The sequence below is a fragment of the Lonchura striata genome, chromosome 1A, assembly GCF_050655825.1.
Source record: "Lonchura striata isolate lonStrDom1 chromosome 1A, ASM5065582v1, whole genome shotgun sequence".
In the NCBI taxonomy this organism is placed as follows: domain Eukaryota; kingdom Metazoa; phylum Chordata; class Aves; order Passeriformes; family Estrildidae; genus Lonchura; species Lonchura striata.
The window spans coordinates 32,895,967-32,923,202 of record NC_140741.1 but is presented as its reverse complement, the minus strand read 5'-3'; the positions used below and the strand labels follow the sequence as shown (position 1 = coordinate 32,923,202).

The 27,236-nt window shown below is 37.1% G+C and overlaps 1 long non-coding RNA gene across 1 annotated transcript in view; it reads left to right on the top strand.

The window, feature by feature from the left end:
- Positions 1–3,273: 3,273 nt before the first annotated feature.
- The window catches only part of LOC146763432 (uncharacterized), a 189,910-nt gene continuing 165,947 nt past the window's right edge, over positions 3,274–27,236 (top strand). The window contains exon 1 of the long non-coding RNA XR_014952036.1: positions 3,274–10,138. This is a non-coding gene — a long non-coding RNA (uncharacterized LOC146763432). The remainder of the gene's footprint in view (positions 10,139–27,236) is intronic.

The following is a 27,236-nucleotide window of genomic DNA, read 5'->3' as shown; positions in this document are numbered from 1 at the left end:
ATGGTGCCACATCCTGTTGGTGACCAGTCACTAGTGGTGATCCCCACGAATTTATGTAGGGCCCAGTCCTGTTTAATATCCTTATCAATGATCTGGATGAGGGCATCAAGTCTACCATTAGCAAATTTACACAACACCAAGGTATGGGGGAATGTTGATCTGCTGGAGGGTAGGAGGTCTCTGCAGAGGAATCTGGATAGGCTGGATTGATGGGCCAAATCCCACAATATGAGGTTTAACAGGACCAAATGCTGGGTCATGCACTTTGTCCACAACAACCCCCTGCAGGGCTGGGGACAGAGTGACGGGATGGTGACCAGAGAGGGACCTGGGGGTGCTGATTGACAGCAGCTGAATATGAGTCAGTGTGTGCCCACCAGGCCAAGAAGCCAAATGACATCCTGGCCTATATCAGCAATAGTGTGGCCAGCAGGACTAGGGAAGGGCTTTTTCCCCTGTACTCAGCACTTGTTAGGGCAGCACCTTGAGTACTGTGTCCAGTTCTGGGCCCCCCAACTTAGGAAGGATGTTAAGATGCTGGAGCACACCAGAGAAAGGCAGCAAGACTTGTGACAAGTCTGGAGTGCAAGTCTGATGAGGAGCGGGTGAGAGAACTGGGATTGTTTAGCCTGGAGAAAAGGAGGCTCACCAGAAGAACCCTGTGTGTGTGCCTGTGGTTAACCTGCAGTATCATGAGTTTAGTTTGAATACTCAGGTCATGAATCTAGCAAAGGAGTGACAGGACCCTCCTCTGCATCCTTGACAACATATTTTCAGTTCACCTCCACCTTTGTACAGGAATTGCCTTTTGGCAGCCTATGGTTAGTTGAACCAAACTGCTAATCTAGCTCAAAACTAATTGAAGCGCAAAACAAAAAAGAAGTTAGCTCACAGTTGGATTGGAAGGCACAGTGGGCAAAAAGAGGAGGAAAGACAGAGTGTTAGGGAAGGCAAAGAGTGGAACTACATTTCTGTGAGTGGCTTAACTTTGCAGATTTCTTTAATTCTGTGACATGTACTCATCAGAGAAGTAATTTGCTTCCTAATTCTTACCAAAACTGTTATATGACTTAGATGATATTCAAACAATCACATGTAAAAGTGGAGACATCTAAATTGCATTGCATTGAAGTGTTAGTATATCCTAATGACTGCTTTTTTATTCCCCTCCTAAAAGTCCTACCCTGAATGATAATAGTGAAATATTAAAACAAATCTTAGGAAAATAGGTAAATTGTCTATCAGATTTGCTGTCTGTATATGTTTGGGTCTTTCACATTTTTTGCATTGCAATAAGAATGTACTGTTCTGCTATTTTATATTCTGTATTTCCATTGAAAATATGTAGCCTTAGCACTGACCCTGTTGTGATGTACTAGTAAAAAAATATATAAAAAACTTTACTTACTACTTTCTGATTAACATTTGCACAGGCAGGCTAAAGCAGATGTATTTATTTTCTTTGCAGGTTTTAGGGATATTAAACTGGAAAGAGGATTGATAATGAAATGATGAAACAGACTGTTTAACAAGAGAAAGCACTATAAAAATTTTTAAAACTCAAAACTACTGATTTTGGAGTCCATAACTTGGGTTTTAATATTCAAAGCTTATTCCTACTTCTAATACTAATTTTGTGTCTCAAAATATGAAATAATTCTCAGATGAGAAACAGGATGTAGGAATTATGATTCCTAGCAAATTCTCAAAGTCAAAGCCTTGGGTTCTCATTTTTAAGACTTGAATAAGAGACCTTAGACTGTTTTATGGAGACCTATTCTGTTTTAGAAAGAAAACACTGGCACTGAATATAGTCCATTACTTAAAATGTCACAGGAAGTTGCAGATAGAATGTTCTATCTAGGGGACTGGATGTGTTTATAGTTTCTCTGAGTGAGTGAGGATGTGAAAGAGAGAAATTAGACTTAAAATGTAATGTAATGAGATTCACACTGATTTTTACATATGAGACATGGCCAACTGCTGATACTCAGTGTGGGTCTCTCCTATGAGGCAATTGCACAGAGCAGATATCCAAGAGAAATGTTGCACACTTGTAGAGCACCAAAGAAATCTTGGGCATGAGGAAAAGATCTGAAGATGCAAGGAAAAATAGATGATGTGGAAAGGTCCCCTTGCCAGCACAGATATCCTCCCATCTCACCCCAACCCTGCATCAGAAGCTGCTTGACAAACATGGGTCAGGCAGCCTGGTGCTGCTGTCTGAGTACACCGGAGAAAGAAAACTAAATATAGGTGATACAGAAGGAAAGAGGAAGGGGGCAAGGGATGCTGGGAAATAAAGGTAAGCAGACATTGCTAGTAGGGGATTTGGAGACCCTGGGGTAAAGTGAAAGGAGTATGCACATAAGAACAGAGAAGGAAGTATTTGGTGTTTGGCATCTTTCACCTTGAAATACAGGGGTGCCTGAGTTGTGGATAACTGTACAGGGGTTAGAGAGATACTAAAGTGGTGAGATTCATAAGGTTGGGTCTGACAGGGTAGATGGTAGCACACAATCAGCTATAAAAATCAAGATGGCATTTCCATTTGTGTTATAAAGGAGATATTTATAAAGAATTAAGATATTTTCTGTGTTTGCTATAAACAGAATAGTATTTTTCTCTGAACCTCCAGTGTATTCTATTGTGAAGGGCAGCATATCAGACAAAATACAACATTTTTTGTTTTGCTCCACTATGTCAGCTCCCAGTTTAAGTATTAATTTAGAATAATGTACCACCCATCAATCACAACCTCCATATCTTCGTACATTCCTTTGTTGTCATCTTCAGTCTTAAGCTAGCATGTTCCAAATATGTGTCAGTCTTTAATCAGTGTAGCCAGAATGGCATCCAACCTTTTGCAAGTTCTAGTGTACTTTTTCTGAACCGACATCTGATCTGTCAGATTCACACCTCTTGAAAGTGTGAAGATGTAGGCAACAGGGTTAGTATAAGAATTATGTAATTGTGAGACAAAATGTATAAATGCTTTTCAGTAAATTCCTTTTCTTAATACCATATATAATAATACTATTTCATCATTTGTGGTAAATGTGTGTTTAAAAAAATATTTCTCCAAATTAAAATAATTCTTGCAATATAAATACGGAAAATTATAATCCTTAGAACTGAAGGCACTATCTTTGGAAAAAAGAAGATCAGGAAAAAGAAAATTGATTGCAGGTCCTTATTTGTAAGGAACAAGATAATTGTGAACTGTAAGGGGTGAGTTTCAAAAGGAGAAAAAAGAAACTTTTTTTTCTCCTTTGAAAAGGAGAAAAAAAAAGGAGGAAAAAGAAACACAGATTTCATACTAGTGGTCTTTGTTACTCTCTCTATTTTTTTTCTTTTTTCGTTTTTAGATTTTTGTTTCCTTTTTGAATGCACACTAATATATTTTACTGAGCTGCGAAACGACTTTCTTCAGATCACTGGGGAAGAATTGATATTCTTGCAGATGCATGTGATCAAGCTACTTATAGAAAGAATTTAAAATGCCTTTCCAGCTGCATGCATTGTATTAAATAAAAATGGACAATAACTTTGGGCTAATCAGTTTTGTCCTTGTGTGACATATGCAGAGGGGACATATACAGAGGGGACATATACAGTCTGTGCAGACAGACTGCACCAAAATATATTAGGGACTGAAATGAAGTAGGCATCCACAGGTGACTAAGGACTAAAATCACTGTGTGAAATATTCACTTGCTCTCAGGTCACTGTTCAGAAATATGAAGTCCCTAGTCTAGGCCTGTTGTTTATCAGAGACAGTGACAGGTGTGAGTAAACTATGCCTAAGTCCTTGGAAGAGCTTGATTTATCAAGCAGATGAATGACATACTGAAGATGATGAGTTCAGTTTGTAGTAAAGAAACGCTGACTCCTAAATACCACAATGGTTAGAGACTTATTTAGCAGTGGAAAATATAGGACTGAAATCATAACTTTTGGTAAAGAGACATGAATCCTGAACTTCCACTTCACAAAAGAATGCCATGGCGTGTTATCAGGGTACAAGAAAGTCTAAGCTGGCAGGGTGAACAATTTCACCTGTGACAAAGGGTACAGAAAGAATGATCAGCTGGAGATACCAAAGACAATCAAGTCGAAACCTAAGTATGGACACTGGTGGGAATGTTAGACACTGAGGGGAAAGGATGCTGCTGGTGTTGCCTGTGTTACTGAAAGGGTACATCAGCAGCACTGGGAAACAGGATCACACCCTACTGCAGCAAATACACAAAGGAATTATTTTATTTTATTAGTATAAAAATGCCACTTGAAGTGTTATTCGTTTACATGACTCTTGTCCTAATCAGAAGCCCTCTGAATTTGATGAGCTTTTCCATTTACTTTTACAGTGTAGTCTTAGGCTGTAAATTTAAAATTGCCTCTGCCTTTTTCAAAGAAGTGTTGTATTACATTTCAGACAATGTTTACTGGTGATGATATGAATTGTCATTTTGATTACAAAAAGAGGCTCTTCAGGGAGTTGCTAATAGTAGCTCTAATAGACAGTCAAACCATAAAAGACTAGAAGGACTCAATATAAATTATAACTGTGCTTTAATTTACTATTCTTGTTTTACAAAATGTTCTCTGAGGAATCTTTTAAAAATAAGTCATCCATACAGCTGTTTTAGAAGGAGAAGGGACTGTGGCAGAATGGCATTGTACCTGTGGACAATAAAAATATTTGCATTATTTTCTTTTAATAATACAGTGCAAAATAAAATATTTGAAATACCAGATATGACATTTAATATTGAAGGACTGTGAGTCTGATTCCTTTTCTCAGCAAAATGTGGTCCCTTCCTTTATTGCATCTGAGAGCAGTACTGTATTAACCCCAGGCAGCATCAGCCATAAAGTTAAAGTGACAGCACTATGTTCCTCAAGGGATAACATGGAGATGCTTCCTACATTTGCATCAAAGATCAAAGCACAGTTTGGGATAGGTGCTGTCTGAATGTACAAAATCCAAAGGACATTTAAGGCTAATAGCTCTAATTAGTAGTTCTCCAGACTGCTTTAGAGGTGGAATAAGAATTTTTTACGGCATAACAAAAAGGGGAGTCTCTGTGGCTGAAACTAAACAAAAATGTGATTTCGGACAAAAATTTACCAGCTTTTTTGTTTGTGTTGCTATTTTTGTTTACTATGGAATAAGATTAGAACCAAGATTTTTTTTGTTGCTGTTTGGTTTGTTGTAGGTTTTTTTGGTCAATATATACTTCTCACCTTTCAAAACAGTAACAGCTGTTTAAGACTATAGAAGCAATTTTCAGAGTATGGCAAGAAGCCATATGCATTATAAGATAAGTGATAATCTGTCAATTATTAATTAAGTCCTCTTCCTTTGTGTATGGCAGGAATAGGCAAATCAGATGCTGTCCACAGCTCATTAATAGTGGTCTGGGTCCTTGGGCAACAGGAGTGCTTGCTGCAGTCTGTCATCCTGACTTCTCTTTTTCTCTCCATGCACTAAGCAATATTCAGACTGCAATCAAGAAATCAGGCTGTTTTAAATCATCCTATTATCATATTTATTGAATTTAATTCCTATGGTGAATTTAACTATCTGCTATTTTATGTAATTCCTTATATAAAGCCTCAGTTTTAGAGGTTCTACAACTAGAAATAAACCACTTAAAACCACACACACTAGCATGGTTAAAATGACCCTTTGTTCCCATCTGCTGCTTACGCAATTTGAAATTCTGTATGTGGGAAGTAAGGTTATTTAATACTCTGTGAATTAGCACCGAAGATTGACCCAAAGTGATATTATATTTTTCTTGTAATTACAATGCATTAAAAAAAAAAGAGCTTCAATGACTTCTTTGTTTTAGCTGTAGTTTAAAATTTGTCTTTTAAAATAATAAAAAAATCCGCTTAGAGAAGTGAAAAGGTATCAGTTGTGACCAGAGTATAAGAATTGTAATATAATATATCTAAAAACTTATTTGTCTTTCTCTATTGGCTAACATCTGATTTGTCTTTTTCTATTGGTAAGCTTTCCTAAGCTCTGAGCTCAAGCCAACTAATCCTTTAGGGATGGACAGATATGCCTAAAAAGGCAACCTGAAGCCAGATGGCCCTGGGGATGTAGTGAAATGAGTACACATTTCAAAAGAGAAGCCCAAATAAAAAGAAAAAAGGTGCATGTTTTGTATTGCTCTTTGAGTTGGCATACCCAGTCTGGAAGCACTGAGCTGCTTAGGCATTTTGAAGGTGGACATATGAAATTACATATGCAATGAGCTGGGATTCTTGGTCTAGAAGGTTTTTCAATTGCCTCTTGAAACAAAGGGGATATTTTGCATATTGTATCAATTTTCCCTGTAGAATCAATAAACCCATGGTAAAATATGGGGCTTGTGTGGAGTGGCACGCCAGCAGTGTGTAGCAGTCTTGTGTGACTTGAGAATTCAGTAAAGGAGTTACTCTGAGAGACTTGAGATGTCCAACAAAACAGTCCTTATTTCTTGCCATTTCTCTGGAATTCTGGAACAGGGTATTTCTATATCTCAACATAGCGTCTGTGATACTTTGCAGCAGGTTTTTAGGGTAAGCTCTGAGTGCTAAATTATGAACACTAAAAATACAACTACAGAAAAGAGTAGTTTTTGGACTTTTCTTGCTCACCTCATTAAAAGCTGCACAGATATTGGAACATTACTCTTAGGGGAGATCTGAAGGTGTGCATGAATCTTTTAATTAACAATTTAAAAGAAAAATTATTCTCTTTGTGCATATCAGCTTATTCTTAAAAGGGTGATCAAAATTATATGCAAGGGACAAAAAAAAACAAGTCTGAAAGCTGGAAAAACATGTTATACCTGCGGTTATATTTCAGAGACATTTTCTGTATGCAATTAAAATACATTATATCTTTGTACAAGAGCTTATTTAGGAAGTCAGGCATGAAGAAATTATTTGAGGGATTTGACTTACCATATTATGAATTTAGTAATTTTTGAAAAGTTCTTGTTAAAATGAGTGTCCAGAATTAACAATAGTTTTGCTGTTTTAAAAAAATTTCCAAATGTAACTGCAATAATGAAATCTAATGTATTTTTACAGAAAATCCCCAGTGTTTTTTATCAGTTCAATTCAGTTCAATTCAATTCAATTCAATTCAATTCAATTCAATTCAATTCAATTCAATTCAATAAAATTCAATTAAACCAAATGAATTTTTACACTAAAAATTTTAAAATATTATTATTTTTTTTTTAATTTAAAATTTTAAAATATTGCCTTTATAAGGATTATCAGAAAAGAAAGTACTGATATAGAACTTGGGAACAGTGCCTTACTATTTATTGGTATGGGATGCTCCAAACTTTCTTATAAAATAATTTCTATTTCCTGATGTACATATCTTGAATTTACAGATGCTGTCATTACTTGGGGATGGATCACCCACCTGTTGCCTTGAGTGTCCTTTTTCCTTTTTTCCTTCTCAAGGTGACTTTAGTAGTTATGTCTCAAGACACAGCAGGAGCAGAGAGCAACAGAGAAGAAAGAATATCAGTCTGTAAAATCTGGGCTATAAGCACAATTTGATATGTCACTATGTACTAACTGGCTGTTAAATTTTAGGGACAGCCAGAAGCTAACTTAGTACATATTAAGGCACATGGTCATGGCAATTAAAGTGGTTATGTTTCTCTCTACACCAAGTACAATTACTCACATCAAATAAATAAAAAAAAAAATCTTTGATCAAAGCCATCTAGACACTATATTAAGTACAACTAGTGAAGATATGTTTCCTAATTGTAGCAGCTGTAATGAAATCTTAGGCTAAGGCAGTGACTGTGGAGAGTTTAAGTTCTGTATCTGCTGAATGCCTATTTGTAGTTTAAGAGTAGAGTTCAATTTACAGCTGTCACATATGGACATGCTGGAGTAATATCACAGACCCTTGCTCTTTTTCCTGTCTGTACTACCTCTCAGAAGCTAAAAACTTTTTATTATCAAAAAAAGAAATTATAATGAGGAGCTATCTTGGCATAAGAAATATGGGTCAAAATGCAATAGGGCTTAGATAATTGTTTTCAGTAAAGCACTGGCTGTTTTTGCTCTGAAAACCACTTATGACCAAGAACTGGCCTCTGTGTGAAGTAGAAGATCCCTGCTGATAGTGGATTAATACTCTCCATAGGAATGTGAGATGCAGAGTTTTGGCAATGAAAGCAGCTGCCATTGTGGCCTTTTTTTCCCTTTTCCTCTGTGTGTGCCTCTCAAGAGCCTAGCTGATAAATTAGAAGCTGTGATTTGTATTCAAATTGGAGATGGAAGAATATCTACTGACTTTCAATTTAATTGCTTATGTTGCTGAGTGGGTTGTATTGAGGTGTTGCACTGCAGAGTGTTGGTTCTGAAGCTAGCAGAAGACTGCTTGTACCACTTAGACACTGCATGTTTTGCTCAGAGGGGAAAACCTGAATGTATTGATTTATTCCTATGTTTAGAATACAATGAATGAAAATGGTACCTTATGCATTCTGGGGTCTATGCCTGAACCGAGTAGACTGTAGGAACTGTAATGAGTGCAAGAACAAAGCAGTCTATTAATGATTCAGTTTAAAAAGAGAATGGAAATAGTTTTGATTCAGTAGAAGAATTATCCTATGAACAGCTGGGAGGTTAGTTTTCCATTGTTTACTCTTGGGTTTCTTGACTTCTGTGGAACAAATAGATAAAGGAGTAATTGAACATGTTTGAAAAATTGAATCAATTAAAACTGATAGAGTGAATACTTGTCTTGTCAAAAATGTATTTATAGCCCTGTTTCAAATAGGAAAGATGAGAAATTCATCAAAATGAAAGTGGGGACTTGAATGGATATAATCATGAGGGTGTTCCATTACATATATAATTCCATTACATTTTAGATTTATGGATGTTTTATGTTATAAATTTTCACTGCTTGTGGAAATGAGACAAGAAAATCTCCTGTCTGTATTTTGCTCACCTAATTGAATTTGCAGTAAACAGAAATCCACTTCTGCTGATTTGCCGAAAGCTTGTGAATTCAGTAGAGAAGGCTTGTGGAGGTGTTTCCACATACAAGAATGCATGTGGTTTAACTACAGGTAGAAATGGATCTCTTCTCTGGGTTAACCACAAGATTCATGAAATGGAGGCAAACACTAGAGTAAACTACAACAGGACTTCTTTACTGACTTTTTCAAACTGCTATATGAATGTCCTTTTAATCCTCCCCAGGGATTTGTAAGCCCATGACAGAAATAAGCAGCTGACCTTAGGAAGAGAATTCTCCCCTGTGCATCTGCTTGGGCTATAGGTTCATGGCAGTACTGAGCTGGGGAAATCAATCTTTTGTAATCTCTGCCCTTTATGCTTTACTCAGAGGGCTGCTGTCGCATCTATAAACAATCCATTTGTGGATCTGTTTGAAGATGAAAGAGACTGGCATGCAAAAAAGCTTTGATATGCTCTCCAGTTACTTATCCAAAAGTGAATACCCAAAACCTGGTTTTGGATTCACCTGATTGATTTAGATGTTTTTTGTTCTAAAATGCTGTTAATGCAGATTGCATTTTCAAGACAAGGCTTATAGTACAGGCAAGACTTAAAATTTTATATTGCCTATTAAATCTTATCAGAATAAATCTGTCTGACTATCCTGTAAGCAAGGGCCCAGTGTATAGAGGTGACACAAATGAAATATAAAAACCTGCAAGTAGAGCTGTTTATGTCTGTGTACTGTACTTCCCCAAAGCTGTCCAATACAGGGGGGAGGAAGGGTTGGTAACATTTTGTTATAATGATTCTATTAAGTTTTTACAGCTTCAGGTATGCTGACTAATTGAAAACCAGCAATCCTAGATTGAAAAAAAAAAACCAAACCAACCCCAAACATCTGTTACTGTGGCTCCCTTTCCAGAAATGGTTTTATTATATGTAATGGTACATGTATGTAATCTTTTTTTTTTCTTTGTTAACAGCATTTATTTTGAAGTCTTAATTTTCCCCATTGTGGTCCCTCTTTCTTTAGCCAGGTGGAACTGCTTCTGCATTTTGCCTCTTCTCTGTTTCCTTGGAAGAGCAGAAGTTTTCCATATGTATCTAGGTGACAAGCCATGGATGAGAGGTATTTTTTTATTACTTAAAAAATATCTTTATTGTTCCTTATCTTTAGGGACAAGACTGTCTTTGCAGCACGCCACAGAAAGCTGAAGAGCCCTATGTCTTAATATGGAGAGGGGAAAGGACTATTACACTTCAGAAGTACTGTTCTCCCACTGTGGGTGTGAAGGGCAGGGGGACCTTTATCTCACAGCCTTACTGCTAATTGAACTGATCTTCTGATAAGTGTGCTTTCCCTTGTGTTTTTTTCAATGCTGTAACCATTTGCAGACAGAATTTGTTATTTTACTAAGGTGATAGGGGTTTCTAATGATGCAGAAATCCAGCTCTTCTCCACCACTCTTCTCCAACCTCTTCTCTTTTCCTTTGAGACTCAGCTTGCCTATTTGACTATTCTCACAAAGCCTTTTATTATCTTTTCCTGAAAGCTTAGGAAGATATCTTGAAAATTATGTTAACATAGATTCTCTGATTTTACCACACGTCTCTTCTATGGTATTGCTTTTAAAACCTAAAGCAGCAAAACAATGTAGCTGTTTAATACACCTCTTCCATTGGTGGGTAAAGGCTGGAAGTGCCATGTAGACAAAGGCTGTTTTCTTCTGTGGGTCACAGAACAGCTCAGTTTGAGGTAGAAATGTTGCTGTGAAGTACCTCATCTTTTTTTCAGCTTGATTCTTATGCGTTGTTTTATGTATCACTGTTACATTTGGCACAGGTAAGATCAGCACTCTTAGTTAAATGGATGTCCTCAAGTTGACTTACTTGACTGATTTTTGAGTTTAAAAGAGAATTTAATTTTTTCAAAGATATTTTTATAAATTGAGTGATTGGTGTAAGAACAAGGTCAGAATTCTTTACTATAAAAGAAGGAAAAAAGAAACAAGGATGTCTTTAAGGCTGACACAATGAAAAAAGTCATGTAGAAAAATGGTAGTACAGTGCTTACTACAGTGAGGATACAAATTATTCAGGCTGATGAACTGACTTAAACTACACTCTTTGCTCTGTGAAAGTATACTGAAATAATGCATTTGTTTCTATTATCCTAGGTCCTAAATAAAGCTCTACAGAAGTAATTGGATTTGCCATTGTTAGGATAGCAGCAGCACTATCACCCAGTGTAACTATATTGTTTATCTAAGGTTGTGTTGTGGTTACCACTTGTGAGGATGGACCTTCTTCATCCATGGCATTCTTCACAGCAGGCAGTTCTACCAACTCTGATCTCAGCTTCCATTCCAGTTGTATTTGTTCCCCACTTTCACCTTGTCACAGATAAACCAGAGTTCCTCACATACTACTTGGGTAGTTGCCTTTCAGAGAAAAGTATTGCAGAGGCATTCTAGACTTGGACAGGGAATTACTATTTGATGAGAGATCTGAAATTAAAAGTACAGCTTGCAGAATTTTAAAATAATTTTTCAGGGACTGTAGTTTAAAAATATCTGCTTTATTTCCTTGCTTGTGGTGGACTTGTTCCTTTTAACATTCTCAGGAAGCATGAGGGTGGCCACTGGTCACATAGCTGGTCACATATTGCAGTGAACTCTGCAATAGCAGTGATACAAACATTGGAGTCCTCCAAAAAACCCCAAGAGTTGTATCTGATTGGAGCAGCTGAAATAGTAATTAAGTAGCTGAGAGGAACTGGATAGGGCAGAAAGAATCTACAGAGAGCACACTCTCCAGATCTTCCTTGGGTGCAATGTTATGGTGAATGTTACTGCCATAAAAGCCAGTGTTAATGCCATAAGCAGGTCCATATTGTAGAAGCTATCTGTGAGTCTCTGTGTGCGGGCAAATATCTGCTAAAATTGAAATATTTGTGGAAGCTACAAAATGTCCTCATAAGACTTCTTGCTACATATATATAAGTGACTGTTCTAGGTTAGCTAGCTCTAGGGATATTTAAATATCAGATCTCTCTGAGATGCTGGAATTAGTGGGTTCTACTAATTACAGTTCTGTGTAAAGTTTTCAGGAGGCTTGATATTACCCTGAAAAAAATTTGAACTACAGCTCTAGCTTTCAGCTAGAACAAGAAGGATATTATTGAGCTATTAGGATAAATTGCAGAAAAAAAAGGTACATTTTAGTATTTGATTTTGTGATAATTGAATCTCACAACCTCTGCAGAAGCTCGTTTAGCTTTTGCCTTGACCTTTCTGAATATTTAATACTGGTATTGTTTTAATGGCATACACACCTGAAATAACTATTTAGAGCCCTCATTATTCAGAGACTATATAATGTACAGTAACATGTGGTAATAGAAGACAACTGTAAAGGGCTTTAGACAAACATGCTTTGCTTTACCATTGACATAAAAAAGAGAAACATATGGAACTCAGTGTTCCTAAAGGAATGTGTTGGTCTGCAAATAGAAACACAAAATGGAGAAATCCAAGCGGTTAATTTCCATTCTACATTGTGAAATTAGAAATATGCTGATCTGAATAGGTACTGTAAAAATGCATAATTCCTTTTGACAGAGATCATAAATCATGGGCTTTTTAAGGCTATTAGAACAAATTCCATCCACATTGGCAGAGCTGTTTTTAAAGTACTTTTGTTAGCTAATGACTTGTGATATATTTTGAAAAATATAGTCTCCTTTATCAAATTATTAAAGTTATTTAAAAGACTTAATTTCATACTCAAATTTTCTAATGCAGTGGTTCTAAATTTATTGATACATAAACTATAATGTTTTTAAAATCAGGATGAAATGCTGAAGATAAAACCCACTGTATGCACTGGCATTATTATACTGTCCACTAGACAGTGAAACAGAGATGTAACCCCAAGAATGAATGTGGTTTTTTCTATGGAATTAATAATATGCCTTGCTGTGATTTTTTTTTTTTTTTTTTTTTTTTTTTGTGTATGTGTCTAGATTTAAAAACATTTTCAGATAAATTATTTTGGAAAGGCTTTATAAAAAATTCTGACACTAATAATCTTTCTTTTTCAGAATCTTATGTTGATTAATATTTTTCTGCAGAACTTGTTAGTTAAGTGTTACTCAGCATTAATAAGAGTATCAAAGTTTTCTCCAATGATTGCATGGAACATCTTACATTACTGAAGACTGTTAAATGAAGGCTTGCAATGTTTGTTCTTCGGAAAATGGATAAGAGCTTTGGGTGTCCTGAAGGCCTACTGAAAATCTCTCTTTTTATCTCAAAAATGAAAACTAAAAAAAGGTTTTATGTGCATTGTAGGAAAGGACTTGAAGTTTCTTAAAACTCAAATGTTTTTTTCTGGCAGTTAATGTGTGCAATAATAATAAAGACTCCAGTCTAAAAATGAAGCTTTGCTAACAAAACAGGACTAAAACTTTTATTGGTAAAAGATAATAAAGGGAAAAAATGATTAATTTGAATATCTATACTTATGAAGATGGCATTTATAAAATTTGATGTTTTTCCCAGAAATGCCAAAGCATTTTACAAATACTCATATAAGTTGTCAACTAAACATTGAAAAAAAAAGTGTGTATTAGTACCTCTACTTTACATAAAAATGAGAGAATAGCAGAGCAGACACTGATTTTCCTGGGGCTGAACACAAAATCACTGTCAGAGTAATGGAAATAACTAAAACTATTAATTTCTTGTCTTTGTTTTTAGACATGAAACCATGGCTTCTCCAGGGTGATTGAAATCTGAGGTTAAATATGGCAAATGACAGAATGAAGAAAAAAAAAAGTTGTTTATATCTCAAGATAGTGAATTCTCACTTCAGGCAAAATATATGTGAAAATATAATGTTTTATTATTGAAGTAGTCTTTCTTAGGGCTTTCTTGGGACATTGGATTTGTGACAATGTGTTCAAAAAATCCTTGAGTTGTTGAAATTTGCTCTGAATAAAAAAGTCCATAAAACTATTTGTGAATAATGTAGCCTAGAAGATTATCCTGCATTTGAGATATAGATTTATAAGACCATACTTTATTCTTTTAACAGAAGCGTCAAGGAACAATCTGCTGGCTAGAAAGAAAGGAATGTTTCAGCTGGCAGTGTTTATAAAGTTGGTGATCTACCTCCACAGCTATGTTTATAAACACCCTTAGGTGAGGGATGGGAATCTCAAGCTCAGAAAAAGGAGTCAGGGAACATTGTCTTGGTGATGTAGTCAGGAACCTGAGCAGATGTGGAAGTCTCTACTCTGCCTCTTTATTGCATGGTCTAGACCAATGCTTACCTGTATTTCCAGGAAAAAGAGGTGGGAGAACAAAAGAAAGCACTCTCTTTTCCCATTACCCCCTTATGCATCTGTCTCCAGGTCATTTCATAAGGAAAGTTTATCCCACGAGAAGCTTCTTGTTTAATGCAGATATTGATAGATGTAGATATTGGTGTGGCAATGACAGATTTTAGCCATCTTGGTGGCTACAATCTGCAGATCATGCCACTAGGAGGAGTTTTATTGTCAGTCTCAGTTATGTTGTGCAGTTATGTTATTTAATGCATGTGACTTAGATACCACCTACATTACATTTGTGGCTATTTAAATTTTCCCCACTCTCCTTAGTCATCAAGTCAAGCTTGCAGTCACTTTTAGCAAACCTTTTTCAGCAAGTAGATCTTAAAAACCTGTTCTGATACCTAAATACGTATTGCACAGGTCCTGGCGTGCTTCAGGAGGAAATGTGACCCTGCTTCTATTCATGTCAAAAGAGAAAATTGCTTATCATGAAGCAGCAGCAGCTCACAAGAAAATGTGTTCAGCTAGGCCAGAGCCTATCCTGTTGTCCTGCGTCACATAAATACTCCAAACAGGAAAATAGACAAAATATTCAACAGGAACTGTGAATCTGAGAGTCAATATTCAAACCCTCACAATCCAAATGATCTACCCTACTTGATCTTGAATAAGTGATACTGGTGGGTGCTGCAGCCTTGTTGGTCTTTTTTTAGCTGTCCCCTCCAGACTGGTGACCCACGGCTGCTTCCAGTTTGATTTAGTGGATATTTAGGCGCTTTCAGGACTTAGATGTTTTTTCACCTGTTTGTATGTCAGTGGATTCACATGCTTTAATTTCGCAGAACAGGCTTCTGAAAGAGTTAAAGATCCAGGAAAATGGAGATTTAGAGATTTTGTTACACTAAGCTTAACTCCGGTGCAGCATGAATGCTGTATGATTGATTGTTACTGTCGACACATTGCCTAATATGTCCTATTTTCCTTCTTTTTTTAAATACAGAATATATTAAGTCCATAGTCTCGATAACTGAAAATATCCTTAGATTTAGGATTTTAAAATTACATTTAAATAAGAATATAAATTGTTTAGGGGGAAAGTTTTCTCTGATATTCTCCGACTGTAGTTTATGACTTCTCTACCTTTCAAACTGATTTTAATATTTTTCATTACATTTGGTATAGTCTTTCTTCCCAAGAGACCTGCCTCTTCATTATAACCATTTCCATCAATGACAAGATCACAGAGCATTTTTAATGTTAAATAGGATAGAAGGATAGAAATTAGTACTTAAAGGGTGAAACTATTAGTATTTCTGAGTGCTTCTATGTATTCATCACTGCCTGATACAGATCAGTATTAATAATGGGACCAGCCAGACATAATCCATCTGCTGGATATTCCTTTTCTTTCTATGCAGTGACTGTCTTGTCTTCTTTCTCAGACAGTGCCTGCTCTGGTCTCCAGACAGGAAATCCAGACATGGCCATTCATCAATGCTGCTATAATCTGTCTGATTTTATTAGCTTTTGAATTTTATCACCAAAATGAAAAGGAAGGGGGGGAAGGAGAACCCAGCAGTATGATTTTCTATACCTATGAGTTTTCAACACAGTGGATTCAGGAAATACAAAAATTTAAAAGTGAAAAGGTACCTGGCACCTCCCTCCCAGCTACCTCCCTGCTACCTACCTCACCCATCCCCTATCCCCCTACCCCCATCTTATTTTTAAGAGGTTGATCACTTTTTTTTTTATTTCTTCTTCAACAAATACATGTGATGCACTGCAGTGGAGGTTTCTGGTTGATCAATAGTTTTCCTTTATTTTAGATTTCATGGTGCATATTGAATATTCCCTGTTGTTATAGGGTCTGCCTAGGATAGAACCTTGTTCTGGAGACCAGGCATGAATAACCATTGGAAATTGAGTTGTTTGGAGCTACTCTATGGATTGAGAAATTCCAGTGGCAGTGGTCCCAGCTGAATAAATTCCAGTTGGAATAAATGGTTGAGACAAGGAATGTCAAGCTACGTAGAGACCAATGGAGAGAAAGGAGGAGTGGACTAAAGCCTTTGATTGTTTCTGGCAAAGTGGTATAAATTGTTTCAACCCAGGGCACCAAAACAGCAAATCACTGAAGATAATTATATTATGGTTGCCTTTACCCCCATTATCAAGTTTCTGGTGAGGCAGAGAGGGTAAAATTTAGGTTGTGAAAAAGTGTCTATCTTGAGCTGTGTGGAAATGATTAGATTTTCTCAAGGAGAGCAAGCTCTTTGCAGGCTCCTTTGGATATCCTGCTGTGGCAGTCTAGCTGAAAGATGAATGTGGATTCATAGAAGTGTGGTGTGTGCATGAAATGAAGGAATTCCCTACTTATTGTCCTTTGTAGGACTATACAGAAGTGAGAGAGTAGTTGCCTGCCTCCAATTCTCCTCTCCATGCTGCTGCTGGGGAGGAAAAGGGGGAGAAGGGAGCAGGGGAGAGAGCGAGCAGCATGTGTTTAGGGGTGTCTGAGTGAAGTGATAAACTGGTGTAGTACCATTCCTAAGACACAATAAAGAAACAACATAAGAGTAATAAATTAGTGCGGTGGTGTGTTCGTACTGCGCCACAACAAATTAGCTTTCAAAACTATGTTTATCTGGATTTCCCTCTGCAGGGTATTTGAGCACCAGCCCAGTACACATCTGCTCTCTTATGCAGAGGTTACAAATGTCCCATTATTGAAGAAGAATCTGGAAAAGACATCAAATTGAAATCTTTAAAAAGAGGCAGATTAATTTTGGAACTTCCTTGATTCCATGATGAAATTTAAATACTCAAAAGTGTAATGATGTCAGTGGTATTTTTCCAGAATGATATATTGCAGTCTGTAGTAGCAGCATTACTATGTGGTTTGCTGGCTTTTATAAATTCACCTGGCCTCACAGTTTTAAGTGCCATTACTGTGGCTTTACTGATTTCGCACTTTGGCATGGCTTGTGGAACAAAGCAGAAAGTACTCTATCAGTAGAGATCAAAACAGCTTTTGTAGTATTCGGTATGTCTAGCGTCTTGGTATGTCAGTAATTCTGTAGAGAAATGTCCATGGAAACATCTGTAAAGAGTCTAAAGTTTTGTGTTGGCATAGCATAAGTCTACAATGATTTCACATTTATATAAGCCTTGCATAAAATAGAACCTATTAGAGAGAATTCCTCCTATATTGCCAATTCCTCATATTTTGGAAAACAAAGAGCTGCTCCCTTGCAGTTTATCAGAACTGGAAATACAGAAAGAATAGTTATTTGGCTGATCAGAATTTTCTTTAGTTCAAAACTCCATCTTTTTAGGTTCATAACCTTGCCACGAATGGCTTGGGGGGTAGAACTTTTGTATACAGTGACTTTATCCTCAAAATACCCATGCAGAAAGCAGGAAACTAATATTTGATCTTTTTGGCTTTAAGTGTTCAAAACTACTCCTCTGTCTTTCAGAAATTCACTCAAAATACCATGCTGTAATCTATTAGATTTTGCAGCCTCCAAATCTCTGCTTGGAGCTAAGACAATATCTGAAAAAAAAAAAAAGAAGGAAAAATTCCAGGGACAGGAAGACAAGCAGGAGAATAAAGTGAGTAGTGCTGCAAAAGACCACTTGGTTTTTAATTTGGTTGTAAGTATAGTCTTGTATGGGTGAAGAGCAGTAGGTCACAGGTCTTGCTCCAAGTGTTACTTCTTATAACTGAAGTACCATCACTGCTTCAGTAGGTCCATTTTGAGAGAAAGCAGTGCTTTTTAAGAAACCAAGTGTATCCAAGATATGAGAAGTGTACTCTGTTATTCTGAAATCAGGCATTGGATGGGAGTAGCTGTTACTGAACAAGGTTTTAGAACTATAAAAATACATTATAGGATTACTAAGGATATTCAAAGTAATTACTGCCTAAATTGTGGTTTTAAGCTATATATAAAGACAGGTGAAAGATCAAGGTATTACAATGCTCACCTTAGAAAATAGTTCTTAAAGAAAAAGTTATTAAAAATATACTTTTTTTGTGCTTTTGTCATATTTGTTTTAAGCTGATTAAAAAACTATTAATGTTCTTTATGGAAAAAGGTATTTAAAGCAATAGGAACCTCTAATCAAATCAAATGGTCAATTCATGTATGAGGGAGTGTGTAAGACTGATTATTAATTTGAATTACATAGATAGTTTCTCAAGGTATTTTTCCAGTTTAAGAAAATGCCTGGTTGTAGTGGTTTGACCTTGGCAGGCTGACACATGCCCACCTAACTGCTGCTCTCTCATTGCCAGTCTTCTTATTTGCCTTCTTCTAAAGGACAGAGGAAGAAAAGAAGGTGGAAAAGCTTGTGGGTCAAAATGAAGACAAAGAAATAACTTACCAATCAGTCTCACAGCAAACCAGATGACTTGGACAAAAGCAATTTAATTTATTGCCATTTAAAATAAATTAGGATGGTGACAAGTAGAACCCTTCCCTCCCATCTCGGATATTTTCCCCAGGATTAACTCTTCTCCTTTGTTCCAAGTCCTCAATTTGTTTCCCCACTTGAATGTCACAGAATGTGTGGCTCCTTGTGGCTGCTTCTTTCCTTTCACACTTATTCTATCATGGGTCCTCTCCAAAGGCTGCAGTCCTTCAGCAAACATCTGCTTTCTCTGCTTTGGGGTCCTCTATGGGCTGCAGAGTGGATACCTGTGCTCCACATGGTCTTGTCCACAGCTGCAGCAGAATGTCTGCCCCAGCACTTGGACACCTGTGCATTGGTAATCAGGAAGAAAGTGAGGACATACCTCTATAAGAAGGTGTGTATATAGAAGACACACCTAAATAAGAAGATATTTATAGAATCATAGATTCACAGTGTCCCTGAGGTTGTCTGCCAGATTTTTGGTTTTTTAACAGGAAAATCCTTGATCAAATGAAGTTGATAGAGTGAGGTCTCCTACCAGCAATTTAACCTGCAGTAATTCAACATAAGATCTGACTTTAGAAGTGGGTGAGCATGAAAATGAAGCCAGTGAAATGCACATCTGGTAATTACTAGTGTACATTCTTAGCACTGTGTGATAGTCAAGCACCCACCAGTTTCTCTTCCAAAGAGGTGAAATCATGCACTAAGGCACTGTCTGGAGCACTCCACTTCCAGTGTGTATGTAAGGTTCTCTACAGAGTGCTTAGCTCCCTGCCCATGCAGTTAGGACCGAGGACTGGAGCAAACTTATTTTCTGGTTAATATGTAATGTGGACATAATGATCTAGAATAGCAGCAAATCAACTTCCAAGGATACTCTCTTTGCATCACCCTTAAAGGTAATGGTTACATTCTGGATCCAGCATTTTCTTAGTGAAATCATGTTGCCAAACAAAGAGTGCACATGGGGCTCCCTTTCTGCTAGACAGTAGGAATAAAGAGAGAGCAATTATTTTTATTCAGTAATCCTGATTCAAACATGCAGCTCTGAATCATGATACTTTTTTTCTATATTTTACCAAACTTATCCTATGAAATGATACACTTTACTTTCTTGGGATTTTGTGTTACTTTTAGTTTCCTACATGCATAATTAGTGTCTTCATCTCCTTTTTAGGGCTTTCTTCAGGAAATTTTCAGCTTGAATGGTTTATTTTTGCTTAAGGCTACTTAACAGGGATATGGCTTTCCTTGTTTCGAACTAGCTTGCTCAACAAAGGAATATAATTGATTTAGCCTACATACATTCCAGTCAGACATTAGACAGATAAGAATTTCTTAGTAAAAGAAGAAATGAAGAGAAAGTAACTTAGGATGATTTAAACCAGGAAGAATGGAAATGAAATATATATGAATGGGCTGCTTTAATCCCCTGAGACAAGATTATTTACTGTTGTCAAACTGAAAGAAAACATTTCTATGCTTGAAGATAGAACAAAAACATATAGCAAAGAATGTTGTCTATATTCAAGCTGCAAATTGCTCTAGTTAGTTCTTAGTACTGTCTTACGTGTCAAAGTGATATGTACGGGATTGTTACAGTAGACTTTAATCCCTTCTAGTCTCCATATGCAACAAAATATGTTCAGGGGAATGTAAATGTACTGTATCTGTATTGTTTCAGGAGCAAAAAATCTTACTACTTGCTAAACAAAATAATTAAGTAACAAATTGGACTCATAACTATGTTATCCTTTGTATGAATATCTATTCCCACTTTAATGATGATTACCCCTTCACTGTAGTCTTAAAAGGTCAGAGTTGAAAAAGAGCAAGACATTAAGGTCAACATTGCTTCCAGCAGATGAAATATGCATAGCTTGGCTGACCTTTGCCCTGAAAATACAGAGAAGTTTAAAAAATGTCATCATTAAGTATGACAAATACCATTGATTTTTCTTGTTAGATGAACCATCTGCCTTTTTGATGCTAGGATGAATTATGTCTACTTCTTGTCAGTAGCAATGGTGGTATTTGTTTTTTTTTTTCCTTGAATGCTCAAAATTTTTTCTCATTGAAGGTCCGCATTCCTGGAGCACTAGAGGTTTCTGTAGCCTTGTGGCATGAACAAACCATCTGGCTTTTTTGGTGGTAAAGGTTACTGCCCTCAGCTCCTTGTTTTTCTGTCAAAGGCTATTGTCCCAGATCTGCCTGCATGCTGCTCATATGACCACTCCCATTTTTTCCCAGAAGAAATGAACTAGGCTAGCTAAAATAGTTTAAAATAATCGTTCTGCTGGGCTGCCTTCTTTTTTGATGAGTGGCTTTTGATTACTACAACATTTTAGAATCATAGCACCCTTTGGGCTGCAGAACACCTTTAAGATCATCAAGTCAAGCCATTAACCCAGAACTGCCGAGTTCTTCACTAAACCAGGTCCCTAAACACCACATCCACACATCTTTTTTCTACTTCCAGAGATGGTGACAATTTCCCTGGGCAGTGTGTTCCAATACTACCTTTCCCTGATGAATTTTTTTCTGATATCCATTCTGATACCATTCTCCCCTTGTGCAATTTCAGGCCATTTTCTCTTGTGCTGTGACTTGTTTCTTGGGAGAAGAGATGTACCACAACCTTCTTTCAGGCAATTGTAGAATGTCATAAGGTATCCCCTCAGCTTCCTTTTCTTCATGCTAAACAAACCCAGCTTCCTCAGCTGCTCCTCATAAGACTTATGCTCCAGACACTTCACCACCTCAATTGTCCTTCTCTGGACAAGCTCCCAGCACCTCAATGCCTTTCTTGTAGTGGAGGCCCCAAAACTGAACACAGGATTCAATGTGTATCTCACCAGTGCTGAGTACAGAGGGATGATCCTTGCCCTAATCCTGTTGGCCACACTATTTTTGATTGAAGCCTGGATTCTCTTGGCCTTCTTGGCCATTTGGACACGTACTGGCTCATATGCAGCTGCTGTCAACCAGCACTCCCAAGTCCTTTTCCACCAGGAAGCTTTCCAGCCACACTCTTCCCCCAGGCTGTAGCTCTGCATGAATGTGACTGAAGGACCCGTCACTTGGCCTTGTTGAACCTTGGCCCACCAATCCAGCCTGTTCAGATCCATCTCTGTAAAGCCTTCCTACCATTCAGCACATCAACACTCCTGCCCAGTTTGATATGGTCTGCAAACTGATTGAGGGTGTCCCAGATCTCATCCTAACCATCCATTAATATATTAAATGGGACTGGCTCAATACTGATCCCTGGGGAACATCATGAATGACCTTCAGTCAGCTGGATGTAACTCCATTCACTGCCATACTCTAGGCCTGGATGTTTAACTATTTTTTACCTAGTGAAGTGTATTCCCATCTAAACCAAGAGCAGCAGGTTTCCCCAGGAGAATTCTGTGGGAAATGGTATTAAAGGCTTTGTTAAATCCCAGGCAGACAAGATCTACAGACTTTCACTCATCCACTAAGCGGGTGAAGTTAGTCAAGCAGGACCTCCCTTCCTAAACCCATGCTGTCTGGACATGATCTGGTGTCCTGCATGTGTTGTGTGATCACACTCAAGGTGGTCTACCCCATGACCTTCTCCTGCACTGAGGTTAGGCTGACAGGTCTGTAGTCCCTGGATCCTCCTTCAGACCCATTTTCTGACCTCTAGTTGACTGGGACATCTCCAGTTATCCAGGACTGATGGTAAATAACAAAAAGTGGATTAGTGAGCACTTTCCCAGCTCACTCAGTACCCTGGGATGGATCCCTTCTAGCCCCAGAGACCTGTTGCATACAAGTGGTGCAGCAGGTCATTGGCCATTTACTCTTGTAATATGGAGGCTTCATTCTGCTCTCCATCACTGTTTTCCAGCTCAGAGGCCTGTGTACCCCCAGAACAAATGATCTTATAGTTTGAGGCAAAGAAGGCATTAAGTAAAAGCATTGAGCCTTTTCCTCATCTTTTGTCAGTACGTTTCCCCTTATGTCCAACAAGGGATGGAGATTCTCCTCAGCCCTCCTTTTGTTGCTGGTGTATTTATAGAATTTTTTTTATTATCTTTTATGGCAGTGGCCAGTTTAAGTTCTAGCTGGACTTTGGCCCTTTTGATTTGCTCCCTGCATAACCTCACAATATCTTTGTAATTAGGCTGAGTTGCCTGCCCCTTCTTCCAAAAGTTATAAACTCTCCTTTTTTTTCCTGTGTTCTAGTCAAAACTTTCTGTTCAGCCTGATGAATGTTTGCAAAGAGCAGGTCTGTGTATACCTGAGACTACCACAGGTGTACTTTACTCTTTACCCAGAATCAAACTAGCTTGTTTCCTGTCAAAGAGTACGATAAGTTCTCAAAGAGTACTATAAATTTACTTCATCTCTGCAATCATGTTTTGGAGTTTTTCCCTTAGACTGTAGGTGCACTGATGCACCTACAGTCTGTGTGATATACATTTCCATTTTAAATTACTGGGTCAATCAACTGTAACTTGGATAAAGTATAAGCTGCTTTCTGAAGTGCATGGGTTTTATGCATTCAGAACACTACAATATGATTTGTAACATTGAATTACTGTAACTTGTTCAAAATGGGTTTGTGAGTAAATAGTTTGTTTGCTACATCTTATTAGCACAGTGGTCAGTAGTATCAAAGTAGTCTGGGTGTGTATAATTGTGCCACAGTGGATAATGAATAGAGCAAAAATAAATAGAGAATTTGATCAAATAAGCACTTTATGGATTTTTTTTTTTTTCTGAAAGAGTTTCCAGACTGCTGTGAGGCACTAAATTGTTCTGCCATTCTTGGCTTACAAAAATGCACATACTACTCATATTTTCTCACTGCTCTGTGAAGCATTGAAATGGAAAAGTGAATTGAGCTGTCACAGTTCTTGGAACACTTCTGCATTTGGGATGTAGCATGGTGTTTAAACAATCTCACTAAGTCAAGGACTAGGCTACTACTGGAGTTAACTTTCAATTCTAATTTTCTATTTATCTCAGTATTATAACTGTAATTTTAACCAAACTGTGTGTCAATTATATGCTTACTGTATACTTTTTGTCTCAGGCATTCTTAATGTTTTATTATATATTCAAAGATTATGTTAAACATTATGGAATTTTATCATTTATAAATGCAATTTTTTAAAGGAGGAACTCTTTTATTAAAATAATTCAAATGCTCAGAAATTATTTCTCTTCTGTCAAATTCTGTCATTTCAACACCAAATCCTAATCATGCCAGTCTTCAGAAATTGAAACTTTTGCCTGTCTTTCCTTTTTTTGTCTTACAGTATTTTATATTTTTGGTAATTTTTCTTAGCTTTAGTTGCTGAAGAACCCTTGTAGGCAGATGTACCTGACACCAGAGTAGCTTAAAAAATCTCCTTGATTTCTGTAGAAACATTTCACAGGTTTTCATATTCAGCAATGTCTGTACAAGTATATAAGAAGAAACCAAGGGGCCCTGACTCTCAAGTTCTGGTCCAGCAGTACTGTAGGGTCTTGGACCAAGACTCTGAAACACTTAACTTAGTAACAGTTGGTAGCACTGTCTGCTCAGGATTTTTTCAGTGATGAGTCTCCTTGTGTTTTCAGCCATCCCCTGAAAAATGTAACTGTTCCATGTGAAAAAATATATAACTTTTATTGCACATCTGTCCAAGAAGTAATGACAAGCTTTGCTTTTCACTGAACCACACATCCATATCTCTTTGGATGTATCTATAATCTATAGAGTCAGTGCTAAGGGAGCTCAGGGAGAGAACTTGGACAGAAGTTTAAACAAGCCTTTCTAATGTCTTTTTCTGAAAAGCAGAATTTGTATTTTTACAGTCTACTCAGGAGGATTGGGTTATATATTATGTATGCTGGCTCTTACATATCACTGATGCCTTGAAAGGCTACCTAGAACAGAGGCTAACAGTGTTAAAGAAATAAAGAAGGTATTTATTAGAAAGGCTTTCAGAGGCCTTCCCCTTGGGCAGTACAAGAGCCTGGCCATGGCTGCACCCAAGATGGACGATGGGTTACATGTTTCCACACTCTTATAAGTTTTGATCCGTTTATATGTTGGAGTTAATTGTCCACTTCATAACTTCAGGTTATGAGGTCCCATTCTCCCAGACTGTTCTCCTAAATTCACTGTTTATACTTTTGAGACCTGAAGCTGCAATGGTGTCCTTGGTTCTCAGGCTTGAAAAGGATTATTTTGTCTAACTAAACTGTGAAGAGAACTTGCTAACACTTCATATGAAGTTCAGAGTTATATACTAGTGCAGTACAGAATCTGGAAGATATGAAAGCTAAAACTTAAGGTATCATCACCTGAAGTTATGAAACCTCACTTTTGGTGGATTTCATGGAGCATTGCCTACATGATTTGGACATGCTCCAACTGGAATCAGAAAACCTGCAACCAGCTCCTTCCATTCACACTTTTCAGACCATTACATGTTTGATTTAGCTTTAAGTTTGGATGCTTTGACTGGTAAAATAGTTTTAAATTTTTTTAAAAAATGTATAATTTTGTTTTATTTTTATTTTTTTTTTTTTTGCATAGGCTCTCTGACATGCTCCTTCATAAGATCACTGCTCCAAGGGTAACTAACTATGAGGTTACGAAGTGGAGGTTTGTGCAGATACACAATAGAGAAATGTAGATTCTTAGATTAAATTCTCACTGAGCTTCTGTGCAAGTGATTCCACATAGCTGTATATACTCCTCATTTTTCTGTCACTTTTGAAAGCCTGCTAGTGGCTGCAGTAACTCAGGCAGCTATCTATTTTTTGGAACACTGCCCTGGACTACACAGAGGGATATATGAGAGCACTCCAAGTATTGTCAGTGTTTGCAGTTTCCACTGTGACCCAGGGTTACTTGTGAATAGGTAGAGCATGCCCATTGTTGTGTTGGTCCTCTTCCCTTCTCTGATGCAGAAGTGATCCTATCAATGATTTCTAATCACACAGTCACAATAAACAGAGGCTCTATCTGGTGCACAGACATTTTTCTTTCTGCCAGACACTCAAAGCAGGAGAGGCAAGTAAGCAAAGCAAAAGTTACTCTGTACCTTGCTATTCACTAAAGGACCTGAAGTTGCAAATCTATTTTAGACAGCTGAATGTTATTTACCTCTCAGCAATACCTATTAGGATCACCTGAATTCTCTAGCTGAAGGTAGTTTTAAGACTCTTAGGAGAATCAATGTTCTTAAGGAACGAATTCTGGTGCACTCTTTGTGGTGTATTATTATTTTCTGTTTAAAATGTCACTGAAAATTTAGATATAACATACCCAGTGTTGTTACAAAGTAATTCTGAACTGTGTGTATGGGTAGTCCTATTTAAGACAAGAGAGATACTCATATGACAATCGGACGTTTTGATGTACTTAGGAGTCTTTCTATGGGTATATGAACAATTTACTTTGATGATTTGAGAATATTAACTTTTACTATTGCTGAATATAAGACTTTCCCTCTTGAAGGGTTACTAGAATTATTTCACTTTGACACTTTACTGAGACTACTAGAAACAAACTTGTGATTAGTTTGTCTGCTCTAGAGTGAGACTTGAAGGAAGCCTAACAAAGAGGTTCAGCTTTTTTCACTGAACAATTTTGTTTAATAATCTTTTGCCATTTCTATAATATAGTGTTGTATAATTGCTGTTTACATTTATTTCAAGAAGAAAAAATATTTTTCGAATGGATTTATTATGTATTTCATTTAGGCAAAAGTAGCTGTAGAGATCAATTAGTACGCTCAGATGCCATCTTAAACACTGTAACTTCCTGTAGTACCTGCAGTGCCTGTGTTGCCCAGCAAGCTGAAATTTTTTAAGTGTTCAAACTCTTTTAATACTGATTTTACTGATGCAATTGAAGTCAGGATATGATTATATTTTAAGCTAATTTTTAAGGGGAACTGATGATTTGTGGCCAGGTATGATGGTGAAAAAATGTGAATGATTACAGATTTTGTCATTTGTGAATTAAAATAGGTTAAAATAACTGATGTTGTGGTTGCACACAGATCAAGTCCAAAACAAAGACGTGTCCAGACCTTCCTCATCTCATGCAATCACAACAGTTTGATGTATACAGGCTCCTAAATTAACATTTCCAAACAGTAAGGGAGTTGAAACAGAAACGTTTTTTATCTACCTCTAAAAGAAAGTCCAAAAGAACCCCAAAGCAACAGACTCCTGTGTGATAGGGACATTTATTAAATATAATGAATGTTTTAGGGCTTGCTTGTGTGCTTGATTTAGAATGAATGCATTTCTTTCTCAAGTAGACTGTGAGCCCATGCCTGCAGTGTTTTAAGTGCATTTTTAGTAAATAGAACAAAACATAAAAGCAAGTGCTTGAAGAGCAAAGAGAAGTTGCTTGTGTGTTTTATAAACAGATCTTTGAGGTCATCTGTCTATATCGGTTCAACAACCCTCTGTCCTTTTTTCTGCA